The following is a 23,874-nucleotide window of genomic DNA, read 5'->3' on the forward strand; positions in this document are numbered from 1 at the left end:
TAGGGCAGGTGTGGACTTGGTGAAAGCACCTGTATCCTCTGTTTGGTCTACAAGTGTAGTCATATTAGACATAGCACTATTTGCTTTAGCAGAGAAGACTCACTATACACATCATAGGTTATGGATGATGTTAGTGTGGGAAGCTGGGTTACCTTGCAACAGATTTCCATTTTGTCCCAGTGAGGTACCAGCATTGCTTATAGAGCAGTGCCCCTGGGAGCTTGCCCACTAGATTGCTCCTTGATGTGACTGAACCAGTTGCAAAAGGATCCGGAATCATCTGCAAAGCAGTTACTTAAAGACATCCTTCTTAGGCCCCCACACCCCAGGTTAGCCTCTGCTTCAGTATGAATCCTGGATGTTCCCAAAATGTCAACTTGTTGAAGGTTTTGTCACCAACCTGTGGGGTGTTGGAAGGTGTTGAAAGCTTTAAGGGATGGAGTCCAGTGCAAGGAATTTACATCACTGGAAACATGCCTTGGAATGGGGATATTGAGACCCTGAACACTTCCTCTCTCCCCCTTTGCCTTCCTGGTCCCCATGAAGTGAACAGATCTTCTCTGCCATGGGCTCCCGCATCTTGTACTATGTCTGCACAGGTTCAAAGCCATAGGGCCAAGCATCTACGGGCTGAGACCTCACAAACCATGAGCCAAAATAAAATTTCCCCTCCTTTAAGTTGTTTATGTTAGATGTTTTGTCATCGTTAAGGAAAGCTGACTGACACAGCACTATTTCTTCCTATTCCAGAATGTGAGGAATCCCCCAGGGTGTTCTGGTATCAAAGAACACCCAAGGAGGCTTCTTACCCCTTCACTCACTGAAAGCTTCAAAATCATGACACAAGCGGAGACATGGACTCCAAGTTTATAAGGCGCCTGCCAGTTAGAGATGCTTGACAGGTTTGGTTGGAGAAACTCTCAGTGCATAATAATGAGAAAGCTGTCAGGCTAAATGCCATTCTGACATTTGAAGGAAGAGGCTCGTGTAATTTTTGGTTGTTTAAGGGCAAGAAGCCTGGAACTCTATCTTCTTGTTAAAATGACAAGGAGTAAGAAGCAATTTTTTTCTTCTCTTCTCCTTTAACAAGTAGAGCCTAACAGGGAACTTGGTATTATAATGAGATCAGCAAATAAAATAACCGTTCATGTGGGAGAGAAGCACTTCAATAAGGTGCGCTGCTATTCTTCATCATGATCATGATCATCCGCATTCAGTATGCATGTGAGCAAAGTTCTGCAATGTCTCCGTCAAATGAACCCATTGTCGTGGTGTCTGATCTGGGGTTTATAAAACCTAAGGAAAATAATGCTGAGAGGCCAAGGGGAAATTGTATGGGATTCCCAAAGGTGCACAATAAATTCTGTAAATACATCCCCCATGTTGTATCAGTAACTTCTATGTCACCGTAGTACAAGTTACACCCCAGCAGCTTCAGAAACCGAAGTCCCTCCAATCTGGAAGGGTATCAGTGGTGAAGTGGGGCTACAGTGACCACTGGATCACAGTCCTCACTGGATCACAGCCTTCATCCGGGAAATATGCCTGGGTAACGTGACAAGGTGTATGAATTTACTCACAGGGGCTGGAGAACTTGCAAAAGGTTTCAAGCAGCCATCACCATGATCAGGTCTGCCTTTAGTAAAACAGACAGAGACACGGGGGAGGGGAGGCGGTGAGGGGGGACGGGAGCTGGAGGTCTAGAATGACATCTGGCTTTCGGGCTTGGGGTCCAGGTGAACATGGTGAACGACAGGAAGGGGAATCCAGAGTCAAGGAGAAGGTTTAGGGAAATTATAGTGACTTTTGTCTGGAGTCTGTTGAGAGTGAGGTGCCTGTGGATTAGCCAGGTGCAAAGGTCTAATTCTCCATCTGTACTAAGAAGTCTCATGAAAATGTGATTAAATTAAAGAAGCACTTTGAAATCCTCAGATGAAAGGAAGCTCAAAGCATCGTTATTGCAGTGGATTTCATAAACTCTCCTTGGTGTCTCATCAGGCAGTCTTTCATGATGAAGAGAATGCTGTCCTCATCTTGATTTTAATTGCCTCTGATGCCTGTGATAGCGTATTCCGGGTGTGAACAGAACGAGTGTCGCAATGCAAGCTGTGGGATGGGCTCGCTCAGGGACTCAGAAGATCCGGCACAGACGGCCAGAACTCAGGGGATGAACACAGTCCTGCGCCCTGTCCTAGAGTCCCTGGTTTGACTGGCTAGTATGCACCCCTTGTTTAGTCAGAGCAGGAACTGTTTTAAACATTGAAGATCTCTGCAATCCTGAGCATCTTGTACATGTCTGATGTTTAGGATTTAATAGTAGACTAGATTGGTATGCTTCCTGCCTTGCAGTATGAATTATCTAATAGTAATGAGGATGTTTAAGGCATCTCATGATCAAGAGAAAGAATCAAAACTGAATCAGATAATCTCCAAGAGAGCTGCTTAAAATTCAGGAAATAAATGGACACTTTCCTAAAGACAGCGTTTGGAAAATCGCCTCTCCCACTTCACCAGGCTGTGAGGTGGGGAGCAGCCAAGGCAGTTTCTCCTGTCGGGATAACGCAGAGTGAATCACCAGTTGTACATAATCGTCTGCATCTGGGAGATTCAAAACCAGCGCCTCCATCTTGCAGACTTTCCGCAGTATGGCTCCTGTGGGGATTTGGGAGTTGCCCTGCTGCCTCAAGGTACAGGGTTGAGGGCGAGCTGGGAACTGCTTCCTGTCAAAGGGAAGCAGAAAGGAGTGGTATCAGAGCCTGGACTTGTGTCTGCATGGGGCACTACAGCTTGCTCTCCTGGCACACCGTGGCACCGAAGGAACGAGGAGGAAGCGCAGCTGGTAGAAGCGGAAACTCGAGCTCACTGTTTCCCCACACAGTCTGTGCTCCGAAGGAAAAGCTGCTCATTAGAACGCTGTCGTCCTGGGGGCGCGCTGCCAGGAACAGTGCTTCCCTCTCTCCCCTTCCCTGGAGGTCCTAAATTCCCTTCTGTCCTTTGCTTCCTCCCCTCTGCTGTCCTCACTCTTGAGCACTAAGAACACTATATTGGATTCTATGGACACACAGACGAAACACACACTCCTGCCCTCCAGCACTCGCTGTGTGTAACGGGCATGCCCCTGCCCATCTTACCAGTTTGGGAGATCTTGAAGTGGTTCTCCTAATCCTCGTGACCTCAAGACCCATCTTTCTTTTGATGGGTTTAGGGATGTTAGAGAACATGGCCACGGCTTTGTCTTCCTGTGATTAATCGGCAGGGACCAAGCCATATTTCAAGGCATGAACAGGATCTTGTTGTTTAGTAGTTTCTGTTGATGGATTAACTGCTCTCCCACATTCTCAAAGAGAGGCACTACCCAGCTTGAAGCCTGGACATAGCCAACCCAGATGCCCATGTGAGGAAAGGCTCAGCAGCAAACTAGAGTATTCACTACCCATCTTGTGCCCCCCACAGGTGCTGGCTGCATTGATGCCAACCTTGGAGCAAGAGCATCGAGGGGAGAATTTGTCTATCGTCCTATCATAGGAGCAGGCAGAGGAGCCTGCGCCTGGGTCACGCCTTGCAGTTGACTGGGGACTTGACACCCATTCAAAAATTCGTTATCTTTTGACAGCTTTTCTAGTTTCTTGCTTCATATGTCTTCTAACATCTTTTCATTATTATCTTCATCTTTTACAAAACTAATTGCTTAAAAATCTACTTCCAGACAATATTTTATTCTTATATTTCCCAATTTTTTTCTTTGTTCCTGTAAATTTTTTTTATTTTACTTTTAACAACTTGTAGCCAAAGCTCTCTATGCCAGTTGTTTTTTTTTTTTTTTTTCTTTACAGGAGCAAGAAAACATTAATTTACAGGACTAAAAGCTGGTTCCCCTTTCCTGGAAGATTGGCAGTATCAAATCCTTCTCAGACAGACAAGAGCCGGAGTGAAGAGGGATGCTTATAAGCAGTTAAGCTTCTCCTTGCAAGCTATAGATTACAATTCTGCCACAGGTATTATAGATGTTGGCCACTGAGGAAGCTATAAGGTGTAGGGTCACCATATACAGCTGTCTGGTTGGGCCTGCAATTATGAGGGGTGGGGCCCCAGCTGGATCTTACAGGATGAGAAAGATTTTTCCAGGTATCTGTGTCTTTCTCCTGTCTCATGTTTTCCATAGGCTGATACTAACATGAAGGGAGGGCAGGAAGCAAAAAATGACAAATTAGGAGATAGGAGTGGACTGCTGAGAATGTGCCACTCCCTGTGCAGGTGTTGGTAGAGAGATAATTGGACCAGTCGTAGATACATGAACCTCTGGTCTCCTTAAGGTTCTTTTAATCAAGTGACCGCCTTCTCTTCACCTGGCCCGTATCTACACCCCTTCTCACAAGAAGAGCCTAGTATGAGTGAGGGATCTTGATGTAAGGACTAAGAATGATGTTCCCCAGTTTCCTGTGCTCCTGAGGTGACTCTAAGTAAGAATCCAAAAGCCCCAAGGGCACAGTACTTTCAAGAAACCATGGAACGGGATATAAGTGGAAAATCAGGGATGGAGAAGAGAAAGCAACAGGTGGCAGAGGTAAATGAGGGCGGATCTTGGGTGGAGGCCTTGGGAGGCTTACAGGCTGCGTGCTGAAGCCACACCACACGCGCCCAGTTGGACACATTCCTGGGTAGCAGTTGCGGCCCTGACTTGCTTGACGGCAGTGTCTGTGAGTGCCCCTTCACTGGTAAAAATTTACTGACAAAGTTTGCTGCCTGCAACTTCCTGTGCTGAGATTCAGGCCGGGGAATTATTATCTGTGCAGATGCCACAGGACAGGCCTGGGTATCAACAGAGAAGCCAGCCTCTCACGGCAGGGCCCCGTGCTGTCCCCATGCAGGACCCTTCCCTTCTCCCACAGCCACACCACTGCCTCTGCCATTCTCTCTGTAGCTGTTTCTGCCACCGTTGACATTGCTGATACGCTCTTAGGTGGGGCCCTCAGTGCCTTAGTTAGTCGTGAGGCACACAACGGTGGCCTGGCCAGAAAACAGGCTGACTGCCCACTGCTGCCTCCCAAGCCCCGCGCTCTGAGCACACCGTGTGCATCTGGGTGACATGTGTGCTACACTGCTCATGGGCCAGCTCGGCTGTCCCATCGGCTTTCATTTACAGAACCCATGTCTGAAGATAAAACTATCAAGAATGTCAGCATAGCTACAGTGGAGCAGCAAAGCAAGCCCTGGCCCTTCGAGGAGGAGGTCACACACCCCAAGGCGGCCCCAGTGCATGGTGGCAGGACCAGGGAATCCTAGCCATGCTCTGGCAGGCGTTCTCCTCTTTCTGGTTTTTTGTTGGTTTATTTTTTCTTTCTTCTAATTATGTGTAGTCATCTTTCCTGGAAACTGTAAACCACACTGTGAAATTATTCATTTTTATTGCCCATGAATTTATTTATTATATTTATTGCCCAAGAATGTACCAAGTAGCCCTGAACTCTGTTAAGAATGATGAAAGGTGGGTGGTTTGTACATTGGTATCAGCCATCCTATTGTTTTAAGATTCACCTCAACTGGCTTTAAGATGCACATGGGTACCATTTGGCAACAAGTCAGGTTTCATTAAAGTTAGGCAAATTTCTTAGAGAGATAGACATAAAACCATAGAGAAGCAAAAGCTAAAATTAAACAGTTGAGGGAGTGAAATGTATAACAGTTGGATTAAAACAGAAAACTAATATGAACCACGTAAAAATTCCCCTTTATAAGCGGCCCCCACCCTGGATGATTGAAATGTTTGCTGACCTTCATAAAAAGGTCTCTGTGGAACACGAGAGGGTGTTCAGGCTACCCAGTATCTCTTCCTCAGGCCACACTTGAAGTTCTCCTTAACTATTAAACCCAATGTCCCCTAAATGAATGCTTTCATTTATTTGCAAAGAAGCAAATTATTTTCTAGAACAGGACTTAATTAAAAAGAAATCCTGTGGCCTTCTTCACGGTTTTGGCCATTGGACTGTAGCAGTGTGCCTAACTCTTTTAAAACTAAATGCACATCCCGAGCTGTGGAAGACACTGAAGCTATGAAATGCTGAGTCCTTTTGAAAATGAAGTTTTGTATAGTGTTACCTCTTATCGTGAAAATGATTACATGCACATCACAGTAACATCAAAAAGTACTGATGAGAAATGGACCATATCAAAGAGCTGTAACTCTAATCACCTGGAAATGATCACTGATAACCTCTTGGTCTGTGCTTTCTAAGTTCTTATATATGCACACAAACACATATGTACATTATATTGGCCTTCTGTATGCAGCCAAAAACGTTGTACATAACATATCTTCCACATACACACAAACATCATGAGTTTCCCATGTGCATGGAGATGTGTATGTGTATCTTATGTGTCTTATAAATATGTATATATGCCATGTGGCTTCCATACAGCCACAAGTATATATGTGCCCTAGAACTATTGCTCATGTGCATACAAATACATATATACATACATCATATGTGTCTTTCCTGTACAAATATAATATACATCATGTTTTCCACATGTATACAAATCTATATGCATAGCACAGTACCATACCTTCCATAGTAATAGAAACACACTTATATATGTCCTTCATATGCACAAAACATATATGTACTTCAATGTGTCTCTAAGTACATATAGACATATGCATAATATAAGCGCCTTTCTATGCATCAGTAGTTTTTTCAAAAATAAGTTGATGGATAACCTAGTCTACTATGCCCTGACTCTTTCACTTCACAAGGTGTGTATCTTTCCATAGTCACAGTGTACATACTTACGTACTGTCCTTTGTCCCCCTTTTTTCTTTGTTTGGATCAGGTGTTGTACCTGGAGTGCTGGGGTCCCCACTGAACTGACTTCTGTTTTTTAGGCTGCAATTCAGTCCATCTAGTTCAATAACCATTTATTGAGTTTGGTCAAACACACCCAGTAGAGTTTCAATAAGCATGAGGCGAATAGAAAAAAACTTCTATAGATGGAAAGCCACAAAAGAAACTGGTGGGCCCGCTTATCCTTAGTTTGTTCCAGAGGCCGTACAGTGAGTGAAAACTTTGAAGTCAGGTATATACTGGCTCAAGAGTGATTCTGTGACTTGTGAGAATTACAGCTTTGCAGTCTGCCTCGTCAAGCCATTGTTTCCTTATCTGCAGAGTGAAATTGCTACAGTTTTGATCTGGGATGTTTCCCAAAGATCCATGGGCTTGGTGCTCCTGGGAGTGATGGAACTTTTAAGAGATGGGACCTGCTGGGAAGTCCTTCAGTGTTTGAGGGTGTTCCCCGGAAGGAGACTGGGACATGGCCTCTTCCTTTCCCTGTCTTCTTTTCATTTCTGGGTCATGAGGTGAGTGGCTTTGCTCCACCACATGCTCTTTGCCATGATGTTCTGCCTCACCACAGGCCCAAAAGCTGTGGGACCAACCAGCCATGGACTGAAGCCTCCACAACTCTGAGCCAAACTAAACCATTCCCTTCCATAAGTCGATCATCTCAGGTGTTTGTTATAGTAATAGAAATCTGACCAGTAAAGGGGTTTATTGTGATAGCTTCTTCACGGGGTTGTGAAGAGTATAAAAGACAAAATTAAGTGCAATAACTCAGTCTGGTGTGCACCCAGTGGGAGCTGTTATCATTTATATCAATATTGGTTATTATTTTCTGAACAAAATGAATTAGAAGTTATATAATGGTAAAACTCTCAATAGAAATTACTTGTAAGTTGGCTCTAATTAAATTATTTCTCGGGTTCCATATAGTAAAAGGAAGAAGAATGGAAATTTCTCACTGACACAACTTTCTTAATCTGTTCAGGAGCTGCCCACCCAAATTCACTGACCTGCCTATCAGTCTCGTGGGGTTTCCTTGTGTCTCACTGGGTGTGAGGATAGCAGGTTCCTCAGTGACTACACAGTTGATTTACTTGAGGGGCTCAGGGCTTTGCACTGTGTGTATGAGAAGCTTTGGTTTCCAAAGAGAGAAATTGCTGTAAAATATTGCTTAATTCAAAGGTTCAGGAGGGCAGACTGCTAGACTGCAGCCATACCACGACTCAGGATCCGAGTAATCTAGCAAGCAGGGAGAAGTGTTCTGCAGTGTCTGCTTAAAGCCAAACTCTCCAGCTGCTGGGACATCTCACTATGTCTCAGAGACATTTTGAGTAAGAATATCTTGTGTGATAGGGACTCTTATTGTCCAAATTGGACAAGAAATAACATACATGGTTTTGAAAATGCATGTTACCTGACTCTCCCAGAGATTGATTCAGTGATTCTAGGGGACAAGAATCTGAATTCCTAAGCTGTCTAGGAGGTTCTGATTTATCTCATTGTAAGTTTTGTAATAGAAATTGTAGTCAGGCTTTGCAAGGGAAACAATGTAATACAGGACACATAATTTATAAAATTATTTTGTAGTAGTCACACAAAGAGTCAGGTACAAAAGAGTGCAGGAAATGTGTCCACCCGCTGAAGACCCAAAGAATCCCGCTGAGGGCCTGGATCCCACAGCAATGTCCTGCATGACTTCAGTTGAAGACCTAGAGCTCATGACAGTGCCCCCCATGAGTACGTCCAGAGGTCTAGAGCCCACAACAATGTCTCATGCAAGTCTGTTTCACAGATCTGTGCTGGGTAGGCCCAAAGGTCAGTGGTGGAAACTAAAAAGTCTGCACCCTCAGGATGAAGGATCTTTGCCAATAGGCTTGAGGGATCTGCACTGGAGCCAGGAAGTGACACTCAAAGTAAGGACCAGAGCTCCCCACAAAATTACCACAGCCATCCTCAGCGACAACAAGGTCCTGAGCTCCTCCATTGATAACAGCCGGGTTCATATCAGGACAGCCAGGATGACAAGTTCCTCCAGGACACCAACAGCCCCTCCTCTTCCCCTCCAGTTCTCCTTTTTATGCTGTTGGCAACAATCCTCGGGTGGGCCTTCCACACCCAGCACCACGCTGATTCAGTTCAGCTTGGTGTCACAAGTTGACCACCAGTTGTCAAGCCTCCACAGTAATATATACAAAATTCATCATAAAAATGTATACACACTTCAGGAAAACAAAAATAGTGTGATTTTTCTTTCAACAGATGGTGTTACCCTCATATGGGAGACCTTAGAGGATGTTGTATATCACAAAAAACCCACTACACTGCTGACTCTTAGAAGAAATTGAAAATGCACTATCAATGACCAAGGTTATCCAAGCAACAGTTTGCCATACTAATAAATGTCTAGGTGCTAATGGCCACCACTTTGAGCAACTCTTCTAATTGTAGAGGCCAGAGATAACTTCTGTTGATCTCATAATGTCTCAGTACATTTGGTATTAAGTTAGCTATGCAAGATTTTCTTTTCCTGAAGTGTGCATACACTTTTTGGGGGTAGACTCTACAAATCATGCAGTGCTGGGTATTGAACCCAGGGCCTCCAGCATTCCAGGTAAGCACTCTACAACAGAACTAGCCTCACAGGCCCGGGACATTCTGACTTAGTAGTTTCTGAGTCACACCCTGAGAAAGTCTCTTCAATGAATGCTACCCATGAGAAAAGAAGCATCATGTTTTTTATTCTATTCTTTCACTCAGAAACTGAACTCTCTAATTCTGATAATACCATGGGAGGATTTATCTGAGTCTGAGAAGCCCTTGTTCCAATAAAACCATCCTCCACAGCTCTGAAAAATGAACTGTTTGCTTCAATTGTCCCCCTTGTTAACAGAAGTCTCAGCACTCTGGGAGACATACAATTATTTTATTTAAGGTTTCAGGTAATTTCTGCTGCCAAAATGTTTTGAAAACTGAAAATTGCTACCTGAGCTCTCAATAGGAGTATTGTGTTATTAGATTTTCCCAACAATAAAAATAAGGCTATTTTTATCATTTTCCCTGGAAAGTATGGCTAATAATAAGTATAATAAAAAGGCTTCTATTTTCTCAGAATGAAGAAAAATAAGATTTGCTTGGTGTGGTACTGAAAACTAAAGTTACTATATTCCTCAACATTGCATGTAATAGTAAATTGCTTTTTTTCTGTGAATGCTGCTGCTAATTAAAATTTTATTTTATTTGTCTTCAGCAGTCTTTATAAATTACTGCTCAGCAGCATAATGAGACCGAATTGTCTATTATATAGTTATATTTTTGGCCAAATGGCATTAAAATTATAGCTGCCATGTATTATGATGTGTTACAAAATACTAACTGCTGTAGGTAGTATATCTTAAACTTTTACCCAAGTATAAATAAATACATGGATTTATGTACATACATGCAAACATGTTCGAGCCAATGCTAGTTGGGAGGGTAAATTTCAGGCTGGTTTTATAGTTGTGTGTGGCATAGCAACAATCCAGTCAGAGATGGGCCACATATGTGATGATGGCCCTATAGGATTATGAAGGAGCTGAAGCATCACTCCTGCCCAGTGGTGTTATTCAAGGCCATTGTGACATCCAGCACAACTCATTGTTTACACGTTTGTGGTGATGCTGGTACAAAAAGATCTACTGTTGCTGTCAAGCATATAAAAAATAACAATACAATTACACAAAGTACAAAAGACTCTGTAATGACAACAAACAACTATGTCACTGGTTTGTATTTACTAGATTATACTTTACATTATTTGAAAATATCTTCCTTCTGTTCATACTTTTAAGGTATTTACAGTAACCCGGTGTACCCAGTGATACCTGGCATCTCATTTACCCCCTCTTGGTTGCATGAGCTTTTATGTTGTGTGCCTCATCTATGCCGTTCAGGTCTGTGTCTGTGCACTCCGCTCTTCGCACTGTGACGAAATCATTTCTAGAACAGAACATGTGCCCATCATTACGGACCGCATGACCACCCTTATCTTGTCTATCACCATAAGGCGATTAGAGCAAATCTCGTAAACAACCTGAAAGTTAGTTTTCATCATAAGCAAAATAAGGAGTGTGTTTTTTCCAGGGATGAAGGTGGTGAGCAGGAATAGAGATTTCTGTAAGCCCTGCTTTGAGGGCCCTTTTTGCAAAGTGTGACTAAAGCCTGAAACTAAGCACTTCCCACCTGGATTCCTCCGCGGCTGGAGGTTGCAAGACCCTGGGGTATTCTGGAATAGCAGCAGCAGCCACCAGCTGCTGATTGGTTAGAAGGGACAACTGACGGCAGAGTAGAAAGAAGCTCTGCTGCACCATTACACAGAATAGTCAGTGAACAATATTGCATTGTATGAATCAAAGTAGCAAAGGAGAGGATTTTGAATGTTCTCATCACAAGGAAATAATAAGCGTTTGAGATCATGGTTAACCGGATTATCCTGAATTGATCATTAAACAATATATACCTGTATGAAATGTCACACAGTCCCTCATAAATACCACTGTCAATTAATAATTAATTAATTAAAAATAAATCCGCTGGGGGAAAAATAAAAGGTCCTGGCACCAGGTGTGTCAAACTACACTTAACTGTGTCCTGAAATTTTATCAACATGACTTAGGGATTTTTGGTCTTGGAAAATACTTGTAAGTTTTTCAGAGATTCCTGGGGCCATTTAAATTCTCTTTCCTCATACTTTTGCAGTTGTATTAACCCCTCTGGCTTCTTACCTGACTTACCATGTTAAAACATCAATCATAGGTTAGAGTTTCATGGGTAAAAATCCAAACACATCTCAAAATGCTCAAAGGAGCATAGCCAATTCTTTGATGGTACCAGGGCATATTTCCAAATTCAAGCCCAGAAAGCCATGCATAAAAAATTCAGGGTTATAAAATTTAAATTCCCTTAGAGCAAGCTATTCAGACAAGTTGAGAGATCAAATACTAATTCACAGGAGTCTCCTTCTAGGTTGATGCTAAGGGCTGCAGAGGGAAGAAAGCAAGAGGATCCAGTGGCCACAGGTCCACTTGCCCCTGAATCTGAGAGCCAATTTGTGCATTCACACCAAGCAACCAGATACAGTGAGCTAAGGTAGGAAGCCCAGAGAAGCCAGGCTGAGTCCTTGTATATTCTGATCCCAGCCAAGTAAGGGGACACTCTCATAGCAAGACGTCTCCTGGACTCCACAGGGGACAACAAGTTGTCAATAGCCCCAGGTCAGACAGTGTTGCATGCGTGACTTCACACAGTCACTTCCGGGTGGAGTCAGGAACAGATTGATCTATCACTGGCATTGACTCTAGACAGGCTCTTTTCTTCCGCTACCTCTTGCCTTGATTGCTCTCAAGAAAGCACTGGGACAGGTTTACATCATCATGTCCAAAACGAAAGAAACCCATGTGGAGAAAGCAGAACCAATATTGTGTATGTGACAGAGTGTGACTGTGTGTGTGTGTGTGTGTGTGTGTGTGTGTGTCTCTGTGTGTGTCTGTGTGTGTTTGCAGTGGGGGCAATTTACAGTGAAGGAATGATCTGCTTAGTACAACTGCCCCTCTGCAAATAAAGATTTTCTTTCCTGGGCTGAAAGCATCTAGGATTTGCTCTGAAAGCAGAGATAATGTGGCCAGGTGGAAGAACATCTTTGGAGACGTGTGCTAAGGTGTTTAGGTGTGGAATGTCATGGTGTCTGCAGTCCATTGGCAAAGAGTTCAGCAAAAAGAGCAATGACAACAATAAAAGCTCTGTTTGTATAGAGAGAAGGCAAACGTCACAAACACTAATAGGTATGTGGGGATTCATTCTACATTTTTTTCAACTTTCTTTTACATTTGAACATATTCAAAATAAAACTAAGGGAAGTGGAGATAATTCCAACATGGTCTATTTTGCTCTAAACTCATAGTGTTCAACTCACCACATTAGATAACAAATTTATTTTATTTGCTTGAGTAAAGAATGTCACAGGCAACCAGAGGGATCAGATACAAAAGCACATTGCTCATACTGAGTAGGTATTCAGGGCATATTTAAAGGAGTAGATGAGCAATCCAAGATGACAAATACAGAGGTCAAAGCATTTGGTTATAGAGTCATAATCACCAAGCAGGGTATCAAGCTGGGTGATTGGAGCCATACACATTTTTTTTGGTGTCAATCTTAAAGGCAAAACATCAAAACAGGTAGGACAAGATCTGATCTTGCAAGACTTGAGTCACAGACCTAACAAATTGTACTGGCTCTGTCACCAAGATAAACAACACTGGGTGAGTCAGATATTTTTCCACGCCTTAATTTTCTCATCTTTTAAAATGGGATAATGAACAAACATTATGTATCATAGAAGATTTTATACTAAAAGGATAAACTATATGTACAGGTTGAACATTCTGAATATGAATATCAAAAATGCTCCAAAATTTAAAACTTGGGGGTGGAGGCAATATATGCCACCACTGGAGAATCCCACACCTCACCACATACAATGAGTCAGCCAAAATATAGATGCACTAAAAATATTGTATAAGATTATGTTTGAGCCATGTGTGTAAGGTGCATAAGAAACATAAATCAATTTTATTTTTAGACTTGGGTCTCTATCAGCAAGACATCCCATTACGTATATGCAAATATTTCAAAATTAAGAAATCAAATCAGAAACAATTCTAGATCCAAGCACTTCAGGTAAAGGATCTTTAATTAAAACTCATCTAAAACTTTTTAAATGCCACACAAACATAAGACACAAATATTAACTTTTATGTTCAATAATAAAGGATACCTCTTAGGGCAATGTGCTGAGTCAAATTAACCTCTAACTATTAAATGAAAAGATTAAATTGATATTTCTAGTTTTTTTCTGATACATTCCAAACTATTTCATCCAGGTGAAGGAGTAATTAAATATTTTAACATATTGCTCCCTAATTTCAAATTTCCCAACTATTACTTTGTGAGCTATATTCTAACCAAAAGTCTGATTTTTTTTTTTTTGAGGAAAAACATTCCTTTCTGTGTGTAAAAGCAAGAGAGCAGACATCAGTGTATAGAGGACCTGAAACTTCTACTAAAGTTTGCAGTGTTTTCTAATGTTAGTATGCAATAGTGTCACTCCTGCGGAGCATAGTTTCTTTCAATCTATGGTGCTGGTGGATCATCCCAGTATTTTGCCCCATTGCTCAGGCACTACCCCATCTGGCTATGGAGTGGTGTGCTATGCAATAGATTTTAGTTCTGGTCCTGGTTCTTCCACTACCTGTGCACCAAAAAACAGTGAATTACTCTAAAATTTGTAATTAATTGATCTTTGGATTGCTAATTTTATTACTTGCCCTTCTTAGTGTTGCCTTCACTGCATGTAGGCAGATCTGTCTTACAAGTTCTTTTTGTTCAAAACTATGCAGGCTAACTTTGCAGGCCTCAATGTTATAGGTCCTAACTTTACAGGTGCTTCCTTTATGCCCATGAGTGAAATTTTTCAAACTATTTTCCTCCTTTGGGCCCTGCTTCTCATGGTAGATACGGCTAAAATCTACCAGCAGTAGCCATGCCACAGCCTCACCTTTGGGCTGTCTTGAAATTTCTTGTCAGGTTAATTAATCTGTTATCCTTAATTTAAGTCTCCAACAAAGTTTCAGAATGTAAGTAAAATATAGACAAATTTTTGTTCAGAGCATAACATACATGGTTTCAAATCTATTTGCCAATGGAGTCCTTGTTCCCAACTGAAATCTCCTAAATTTGGTCTTTGCTGTGCGTATTTTTATTAGTATTTTGGTCTTCTGACCTTGACCAGAATCTCTCATCCAGCTCCACTTACATTGTTCTAGAGCTTTGCTAGCTGGCATCTCCAAACATTTCCAAACCTCTCCTGCCAACCACTTCCAAAGGTTTCTAAAACACATAGTCAGGCAATCATGGTAATAGCCCCACTTGTAGTACCAAAATCTGTTTTAGTGTCTCTCTCATTACCGGTACAAAATATGTGGCACCCATAACTAAAAGGAGGAGAAGTTTACTTTGGTTTACAGTTTTAGAAATTTCAATCCATGTTCAGCAGGCTTAAACACAGAAACAACACGGTGTAAACATCCAGTGGAGGAAAGCTGTTCATGTCGTGGTCTCCAGGAAGCAGACAGCAAAGTGAGGAGCTGAGAAGGGAAATATACCCTTCTAGGTCACACCTCTATCAACCCACCTTTTCTGACCAAACCCCACCTTCTAACAGCAAATCAACTATATCACCTCATGATTCAATCAAGTTCCAAAAGTCTCACCCACAAGTGCATGAGGTCCTAGGGGATATTCTTGATCTAAATCATAGAAATAAGCAAGTTTAGGATCCCAAGAAAGATAAAGTAAGGGTATTATCCATTAAAACAACCAACCAACAGATAAAAATTTATAAAACAAAATAGACAGAAATAAAGTAATAGGAAGATATTTAAACTACACAAATAGAAATGTGGTTAATGGAAACAAGAGTATTATTTTCATTTTAAAAAGTCAACAGAAAGTATAAATTATATATCAAACTCAATGAAGACAAAAATTAGTCAGCTGGAATATAACACCAGAACAAACTCAAAATAGATGGTAAAGAAATTACTTTTGAAAGACATGGAAGCCAGTGTGATAGATTAGATAAACATACATATAATACACATTCAGAAGGAAGTAACAGAGGAAATCATGTAGAAATAGTACTTAAATAAACTATTGTTGAATTTTTTCCAAAACAGAATGAAGACTTGAGTTCTCAGATTGAAAGTTTTCCCTGTGTATTTCAGGATGTATAAAAATAGTTCTACATGGGGCTGGGGATTTAGCTCAGCGGCAAAGCTCCTGCCTGGCAAGCGCAAGGTCGTGAGTTCGGTTCCCGGTACCGGAGAAAAACCAAAAAAAAAAAAAAAAAAAATAGTTCTACATGTAAATATTATGTGATTAATGTATAGACTAAAGATTAAAAGAACATTTAAAAACTACTTAGATATCCTTAGAGAATCGCTTCTAACACAGACACTCAGAAAGTTAGCGTAAATTAAAAGGTCAAACTACAATGGAAGAAACAGTGAAAAACATATTAAAATGTCTACTCAAAGTTCCAGAAGGAAAAATGAAAAGCAACAAGGATTAGGCAACTATGTACTGATTGAAAGCTTTCAAAATTGATTTTAAAAAAGATCACAGATTCATCAATTCCAAGAAGAATAATGCAGAAAGAAGTACACTTGGACAAATCATAGCAAAATTTTACAATAGCAGAGCAAAAGTAGAATTTAAAACAGCCTAATAGAAAAGCCAGAATTAGTCAGGGTATTATAGAAAAGGCTGATAGACAGCTGACATTTCAATAGGAACAACTGAAAGGGACATCAATGGAATAATATGTTCTGTGTGCTCAGAGAAAATAATTTGTCATCCTCAAATATTTTTACCTGGCAGCGCTATGTTCCAAGAACAAGAGTCAAATAAAGAAATTTTCAAACAAAAAAGTTAGAGAATGTATTGTTTCAACACTCTTTTTATTATGAAAAATGTTAAAGTCAAGAGAATAACCACAAGCTACTAATAAAGACTTAAGTATTGTTAACAATTTTGTTATATTTATTTCATTTCCACAATGTTCCACAATCTGGACAATTCCTTGATGTTACCTAAGTATTCGATTAGATTCAGACTAAACATTTTTGGCAATAACACTTTGTAGGTTATGCTGCATTCTTCATATTGTGCTGTACATGACAGCATTTAAGATCTGATAGTTCCAGCGGCTGGGAATTTAGCTCAGTGGCACAGTGCCTGCCTGGCAAGTGCAAGGTCATGAGTTCAATTCCCGGTACGGGGAAAAAAAAAAAAAGAAAGATCTGATAGTTCCAAAGAAAGTGTTGCTATGCTTGATCAAGAGGTTAAGAATGTAACAGCTTCACACCTTCAGTGTAAATTTATATTTCCCTAATTTTAAAGAACAAATGATATATGAGTAACATTGCTATCATATGGCTATCTAGGTCCCAGCCCACATTTTAATTGATGGTTTGCCATCCATTTATGATCCTTATAAAAATCAATTCTTTTATGTTAGATGGCAAAATGTTTTATTTTTCTATCATTTGTATCAACAAATCATTCAGTCTTTCTCCTGTAGAAGCATGTTTCTCTGATCTACTAAATTTGGCTTGAAATATGGCTTCTATTGAAAAACACAGGATAAATCCTTAATACTGGAAATGATTAAGGCTGACACCTTCCAACCCTCTGTGCTGGAAAGTGAGCTGTGATGGAAGGACCACATAGTGGCATCACCCTGAGCTTGGCAGAGAGGCAGAACTCTAGCCCACCCCAGACCAACCGAGTCATTCATTTGGAATCTGCCTCTAGCAAGTCCTCCAGACAGTCTAAAATCAAAATTTGTGAAACACTGTTCTGACATGTAACACATCTACTTTTTTATTGTACTTATTTTTTTTACAGGCCTCTTAGAATGTTAGTTCCACAGTATTGGACATTTTGTTCTGTTATCCATGATGGGTCCCAAGGCTAGAACAGTACCTTGCACATCTTTGCAGAATGAGCCTATATTTTCCTGTAAATATCTGTGCCAGAATTTCTTTCTACAATTCCTGTAGAAGCCAGTGATTTAAATTAATAGTCTTAGAGGCTAGAGATGGAGCTCAGTGGTAGAGTGTGTGCTTAGCCTGCACAAAGCCCTAGATTCAATGCTCAGCACCACCCCCTAAAAATCCCCTAAATTAGTAAAAGTAATGGTCTTGGATTTATGTAAGGTTGGAAACAGTGAAACAATAATTTTTTTCACTTCCTTTGGGCAATAAAAATATGAATTTGCTGAAGAAGAATAAATTCAAAGAATAAAACATGAGTAAGGATAAACAAATGAGTATCTAAGACTACAACTAAAAGAAATGACTGCAGGCTGTGAGTGTTGGGGGCAGGTGTCTGTGAACATGATTTTCCAGCTACGCCCTGTTCCCTGGAAGCTCGTCAGATGCTGTCTGAGAAGCCTTGACCCTCCCCACAGTGTGATCACTTGGGCTGGGTGCAGAACCCAGCTTGTTGGGGGACAAGGAGCAAGGCGAGATAAGGAGCATGAAACTACTGTGACCCGTCAAGTTGTACAGACCAAGGTGGCCCCAAGTCAAAGGAGAGAAGAGGCAAGGAGGGAAGTGTGAGCAGAGGCCCAAGAGTCTCTGACTCCTGTGTTGCAGGAAACAGCTGGGGACACACATCCAGCAACGTGAGTAGTAAAGACAGCTGGCCGAGCCGCATGAGCCAGTCCAGCTCTGAGCCCATAGGCAGGCATGTCTCTGTCACTCAGATGAATCCTGCCACCCAAGCCCCAGACACCATTCATCTCCATACCAGCATCCTCCTACCACAGTGAGGAGCTCAGGGAAGTGCCATTGTGTCCAGCCCATGGCCCTGAAAAGCATTTCAACCCAGATGCTTCCTGCTGGTGTAGTTGCCTACAGTATCCAAGTTCAAGTTCCTGACAGCACCAAAAATCCATGCATGCCCAGATCTCTTATTTCAAATAGTACAATATTTCGTACAACCTGTGCACATCCTCCCATATACACTAAACCATCAATAGGTGGTTTATAATGGTTAATATAGTGTGAACACTACATTAATAGTTGTCAGACTGAACTGTTTAGGGGCTAATGACCCCCCAAAATTGTGTATATGTTCAGTATAGACTCAAAATTTTTGTTTAGTATTTTTACCTATGGCTGGATGAATCTGAAGATGTGAAGATGTGCGTACAGAGGGCTGGCTGTGTCTATGATGAGGCTGACCCAGAAAGAAGGAGACTTGGCTTCAAAAAGCCCCTTGTCTGGCTGATTGGAAGCACATACTGGACAAAGGAAACAGCGGGCTTGCTGGGACGGATGTGTACAGGCAGAAGTACAAGCTTTCAAGGCCAGGTATGCCTTAACTAGAATTCTGCTCCACGAAGGAAGCAACCTGTTGTTCCCATGGGGCTTCCTCGTAAGCCTGTGGCCCTCAATTTCTTCCCCCTAGCAGCTCCTCAGCACAGTTAAGTTGCATCTCCACAGCAGGAATAATTTCTCTCTTCCCAATGGACTCCTCGTGGGGGTGGCCATCGACTTTTCAATCCTGCGACACATCTTTAGGACCTCTGGTAACCACTCAATGTTTTTGTTTGTTCGTTTGCTTTTGTTAGTATGGGTTCCCAGTGCCTGATGATTACATTCACTGTGGGAGGCAGTGCATGTAGATAACATGTCCTAATTCCTTCTCGTCCCCTTCCTTCCCATCCCCGCCTTCCCCCCTCCCTCTGTCTCTTGGTCTCCTTCCCTTTTGTAAAAGACTGTCCACCCTAAAACTCAGAAAACCAAGACACTGCCTGAAGACCCTGCATGCAGTGCTACCCCTATGACTTTGCCCTGGGTGTCCCTGTCAAGCCAACCCAGTGCAATCACACCGAGCATTTGGTCCACCTCCTGCCAATACAGAATGTCCCCTTCTGGGGACATCTGGTCAACTATTCCCACAGCCCCCATGTTCCCCAGTGTCCTGCTCAGAGCAAAGTGACACAATTCAACCTTGCTCCCAGGATGTGGGTGTTGGGAAGCAAGAGCCCTCTTCCTTTCTGCTCTTCCCCTCCCCTCATCCCCTCCTCCCTTCCCCTCCCCTCCTCTCCCCTTCCTTCCCCTGCCCTCCTGCTCTCCCCTCATTTCCTCTCCCTTCTTCCTCTCCCCTCCCCTTCCCCTCCTCCCCTCCACTCCCCCACTTTCCTCTCCTCTCCTCCCCACATCCTGACATCTTAGCCAAGAAACTGCCAGGGACTCAACTGCTGAAAGCTCACCTGTCCTTCAAATGGGTCCACTTCGGCTCAGGACTGGGGGACCCTCTAAAACAAGGGCTGGGAAGTCCTAAGTCTGGGACAGCCACAGGTTGGATTGTCAGATTTGCCTGCTGCTGCACCAAGGTGGGTGTGGACTGAGAGGAGAACTGGGCTTGGGGCTGAGGGACCTGGGCAGGGTCACCTTTTTTTTCTAGTGTAATAATGTGAATAATTTGTCATAAAATTACAAATTTTTGTAGCGATATCTGACTTTATCACCAAGTGCACTGTTGAGCTTATTTCCATTTTTGTAAAGTGGAAATGATATGCACTTTGCAGAACTGCTGTGAAAGAAGAGAGAATCTAGTTTCTTTTTGTTTTTTTTTTTTTTGTTTTTTTTTTGGGGGGTTTTTCTCCGGTACCGGGAACCGAACTCACAACCTTGCGCTTGCCAGGCAGGCGCTTTTGCCGCTGAGCTAAATCCCCAGACCCTCTAGTTTCTTTTTATTGCCTACTTTATTTCTCTTTTTTCCTCAGTTAAGCCATAATCTTGTAATTCAAAGAGCCCTTGAGTCCTCTCCTCACCCCAAGCCTCCCTTTCTATATAACCGGGTCTGACACTGTTTCTACTTCATGCTTGTCTCCAGGTCCAAGTGGAAAATGAGATACTCACATGCAGAAGGCTGACACTTGACCCCTCTGTCACCTGGTACAAAGCTCAGCTCAAAATGCATCAAAGACCAAATGTAAAACCTGAAATTGTGAAACCACTAGAAAGAAGCATACTTGAAACACTTCAAGACACTGGCACAGGCAATGATTTTTTTTAATATGACCTCAAAAGCACAGAAAATAAGAGCAAAAATTGACAAGTGGGGTTCCATCAAACCTAAAGTTTTCTGCACAGCAAAGGAAATAATCAACAGAGTGAAGAAACAATTTACAGAATGGGGAAAACTTCTGCCAACTATTCATCTGACAAAGGACTGAAGTCCACAGCATAAAAGGAACTTGAAAAACATAACAAAGCGGGGCTGGGGATTTAGCTCAGCAGCAAAAGCACCTGCCTGGCAAGCGCAAGGTCGTGAGTTCGGTTCCCAGTACCGGAGAAAAACCAAAAAAAAAAAAAAAAAGAAAACATAACAAAGCAACAAATAATCCAATAAAAATTAGCAAATGACATGAATAGACATGTCTCAAAAGAAGAAATACAAGTAACCAAAAAATATAAGAAAACACATTTGGTATCATTAGCCATGAAGACAATGAAATAAAAACTACTAAGAGATAGCATGTCATCCCAGTTAGCATGGCTATTATCAAAATGACAACAAAAACAAAACATAATCAATGCTGGTAAGGATGAAGAGAAAAGAAAACTTTTCATACACTGTTTGTAGAAAGCTAAATTAGTGCAGCCATTACAGGGAACAGTATGGAGGGTCTTCAGAAAACTGCAATAGAACTATCTTCTGGGTGTATGAGGACAGGAAATCAATGTACAAAACAGGCATCTGCACATGCTTGCTTATTGTGGTGCTATTCACAACAATAAGACTTTCACTGCAAGCATTAATGTCATTACATTGGCTGTAAACACAGTTTAGTCATGCTTGTAGAATAGATGTCAAAACACAAATTACACAAGCATATTTTATTGTGAAGAAATTCCAAGTATAAACATCTGAATTTGTAATAATGTCCCATGAAGCGATTTCTTATATCACTGAGAACACTTCACTATAGAATTCTCCCCAGTTTAAATCTATCAGAAGGAATAAGGAAGATATGGATCTCATTTATTCTGGGCACTTTTAGCTGGATTCCATGGAGCAATGGAGGTTCTCTGCAAAGATGCCTCTGGGGATACTATACTTAGTTCCCACTCTCTATTGAAAAGAGACTGAAAATAAAACAAGGAAAGCAAACACCAGCAGCTTTACCCTGTTCCTTGTGCTGGGCTTGGTAAATTCTACGACCAAGACAACTTTCCAAAACTGTGGTCCCAGTCTGCATTAGTCAGCTTTCCATTATCGCCACAGGATACCTGAGCTAGGAAAAGAAGGCAGGCTTTATTTTGATACACGATTTCAGAGTTTTGGGTCCATGGCCACTTGGTTGCATCATTTGGTGGCCTTTGATGAAGCAGAACATTGTGCCAGGAAAAGTGCAATAGAGCAAAGCTGCTCACCTCGTGGCAGGTACCTTAGTTGAAGTTCTCTAGAGGTACAGAATTACATGAAAATATAATTTTGCAAGAGGACCTATCAGGTAGGTTGATTGGATCAGAGCTCAGAGTCCACAATGGCCATCTACATGCTAGAGGCATCCATTAGCTAGAGGATCCATTAACTGCTCAGCCCAAGATAGAATTCTCAGAACAAGAGGGATCAAGGATCCAGCACAGTCCAACGGCAAAGGTACAGAAATGCTCTGAGGAGTCCTCAGTGTGAGTGTGTACTACAAAGCTGAAGAAACTGGAGGCCATTGTCCAAAGGCAATGGCAGCGAGGGACACACTCACTGGCGGGAGGGGTGGCTGGAGCTCTTCAAAATGGGCACGCTTCGCTTTTCTTTCTCTTTTTATTCTATCCAAGAGACAAGCCTGCTGGTTAGTGTCACCCACATCCCGGCTTGGTCTTCCCTATTTGCTTTGTGGCTTATGTGTCAATTCACAGAATTGCGTCTTGCTAATCTGCTAGGCACTCTTAATCCCTTCAAGTTGACATCGTGATTGAGGGGGAAGGGTCCCAACATTCTCTTTAAGGGCATATTCTTCATAACCTAACTTTCTTCCTTCAGGCCCCACCTCTTAGGGCTCTATCATCTCCTGACAGCACCGCAGGCTGCTGACCACACCTCAGTACACAGGCTCCTGGGTGTATTTTAGCTCCCAACTACAGCACAGCTAACACCATTTGTTCCACAGATCAGGACACCGAAGAGCAGAGAGATAGCCCTGCACAGGAGTTGAAGGGAGAATTCACATATCCTAATTCCATCACTGCCTACCAATATTCCAATGCCACCTTTCCACAAAGGCTCAGGAGAGTGGATAGGAAAGAAAAAAACTTAAGCAAATGCACATTTTTCAAAACATCAGTAACTGTCTGGAAATCCATGAGAATTGAACGGAGGATCACTAAATGAATAACACGACTTCACTATCCATCATAGCAACTTGAGAATGGCAGCAGAAAAGTCAGGGAGCTCAAAGGGGTTATTTTTAAAGGATGCATTTGATACTTTTAAATATATACATGTAAGTACGGGTGTTGATATAGCATTTGTTTTCAATTAGTAGACGGCAAATGTTAAAGTTCAGCTCAAGCATTTATAGACAGGAACTTCAAAGATTTTTGAAGTAATTTTTTTTTTCTTTTAAGTACTTCAGCCATTTTCCCTCCTGTTGTGTTTATTTACTCAGTTAGTTTAACAGACCACTCTGACATTTAGAAGTAAAAGGCAAATGTCAAACTATGTCCTGGACAAGCTATCAGAAAGTCTAAACTGTTGGCACATTTACTCTGCACACCCCTACTGTGGGGAAGGGGGATAAAGCTTTGTTTTTCCTCTGAAGGGCTCCCTGTCCTTTAAACAGCCTGAGTCACTTGTACAGGTCTGTCACCACAGTTCCGGCCACTCACTGTCATGTGATTTCATGAATCAGGTATGGAACAAGCCAGCGAGTGATCTGCTCACCAGCCACTCCCTCTAGCAGACCTTTCCATGCCAGGACCAGAGCTCCAGGACATCTGGTCAACCCCACATGCAGGAAGTCAAGGGTATCAGATTGGAGAGGATCCCAAAAGGGAGAGATGAGGACTGAGACACCCACACGGTGTGAGGCCAGGCTCAGGGCCCCACACCCTGACAGCATGCCATTCCCAGTCACCAGAGGCAGGAGAATACTAGCTGTGTTAGGAATTAGGGCAACAAAATAAATGCATGTAGAAAAAGTTCAGTATTCTCACTACTTTTCCAGGAATATCTCTCTGGGCAGTAATTAGACTTGGAAATGAATATCAAGAGAGAAAGGATTTCCACTACTGTCAAGCCTGCATTTTGAATATCTTTGATGTGAACCCCTGCATTTCCTGTGTCATGTGTCCCTGTGATGTATCTGAAGAATCCACCCTCCCCCAAACCCACACAACTCCACAGACGACAATTA

General features: G+C 42.1%; 1 long non-coding RNA gene across 2 annotated transcripts in view; it reads right to left on the minus strand.

Annotated features, from left to right (window-relative positions):
* Positions 1-851: 851 nt before the first annotated feature.
* LOC102014225 overlaps positions 852-23,874 on the minus strand; it is a 38,992-nt gene continuing 15,969 nt past the window's right edge. For both annotated transcript variants that reach the window (XR_001236719.1, XR_263262.2), the window contains one exon: positions 852-2,720. This is a non-coding gene — a long non-coding RNA (uncharacterized LOC102014225). The remainder of the gene's footprint in view (positions 2,721-23,874) is intronic.

This window comes from Chinchilla lanigera, unplaced genomic scaffold (genome assembly GCF_000276665.1).
Source record: "Chinchilla lanigera isolate Chin_1 unplaced genomic scaffold, ChiLan1.0 scaffold00064, whole genome shotgun sequence".
NCBI classification, from domain to species: domain Eukaryota; kingdom Metazoa; phylum Chordata; class Mammalia; order Rodentia; family Chinchillidae; genus Chinchilla; species Chinchilla lanigera.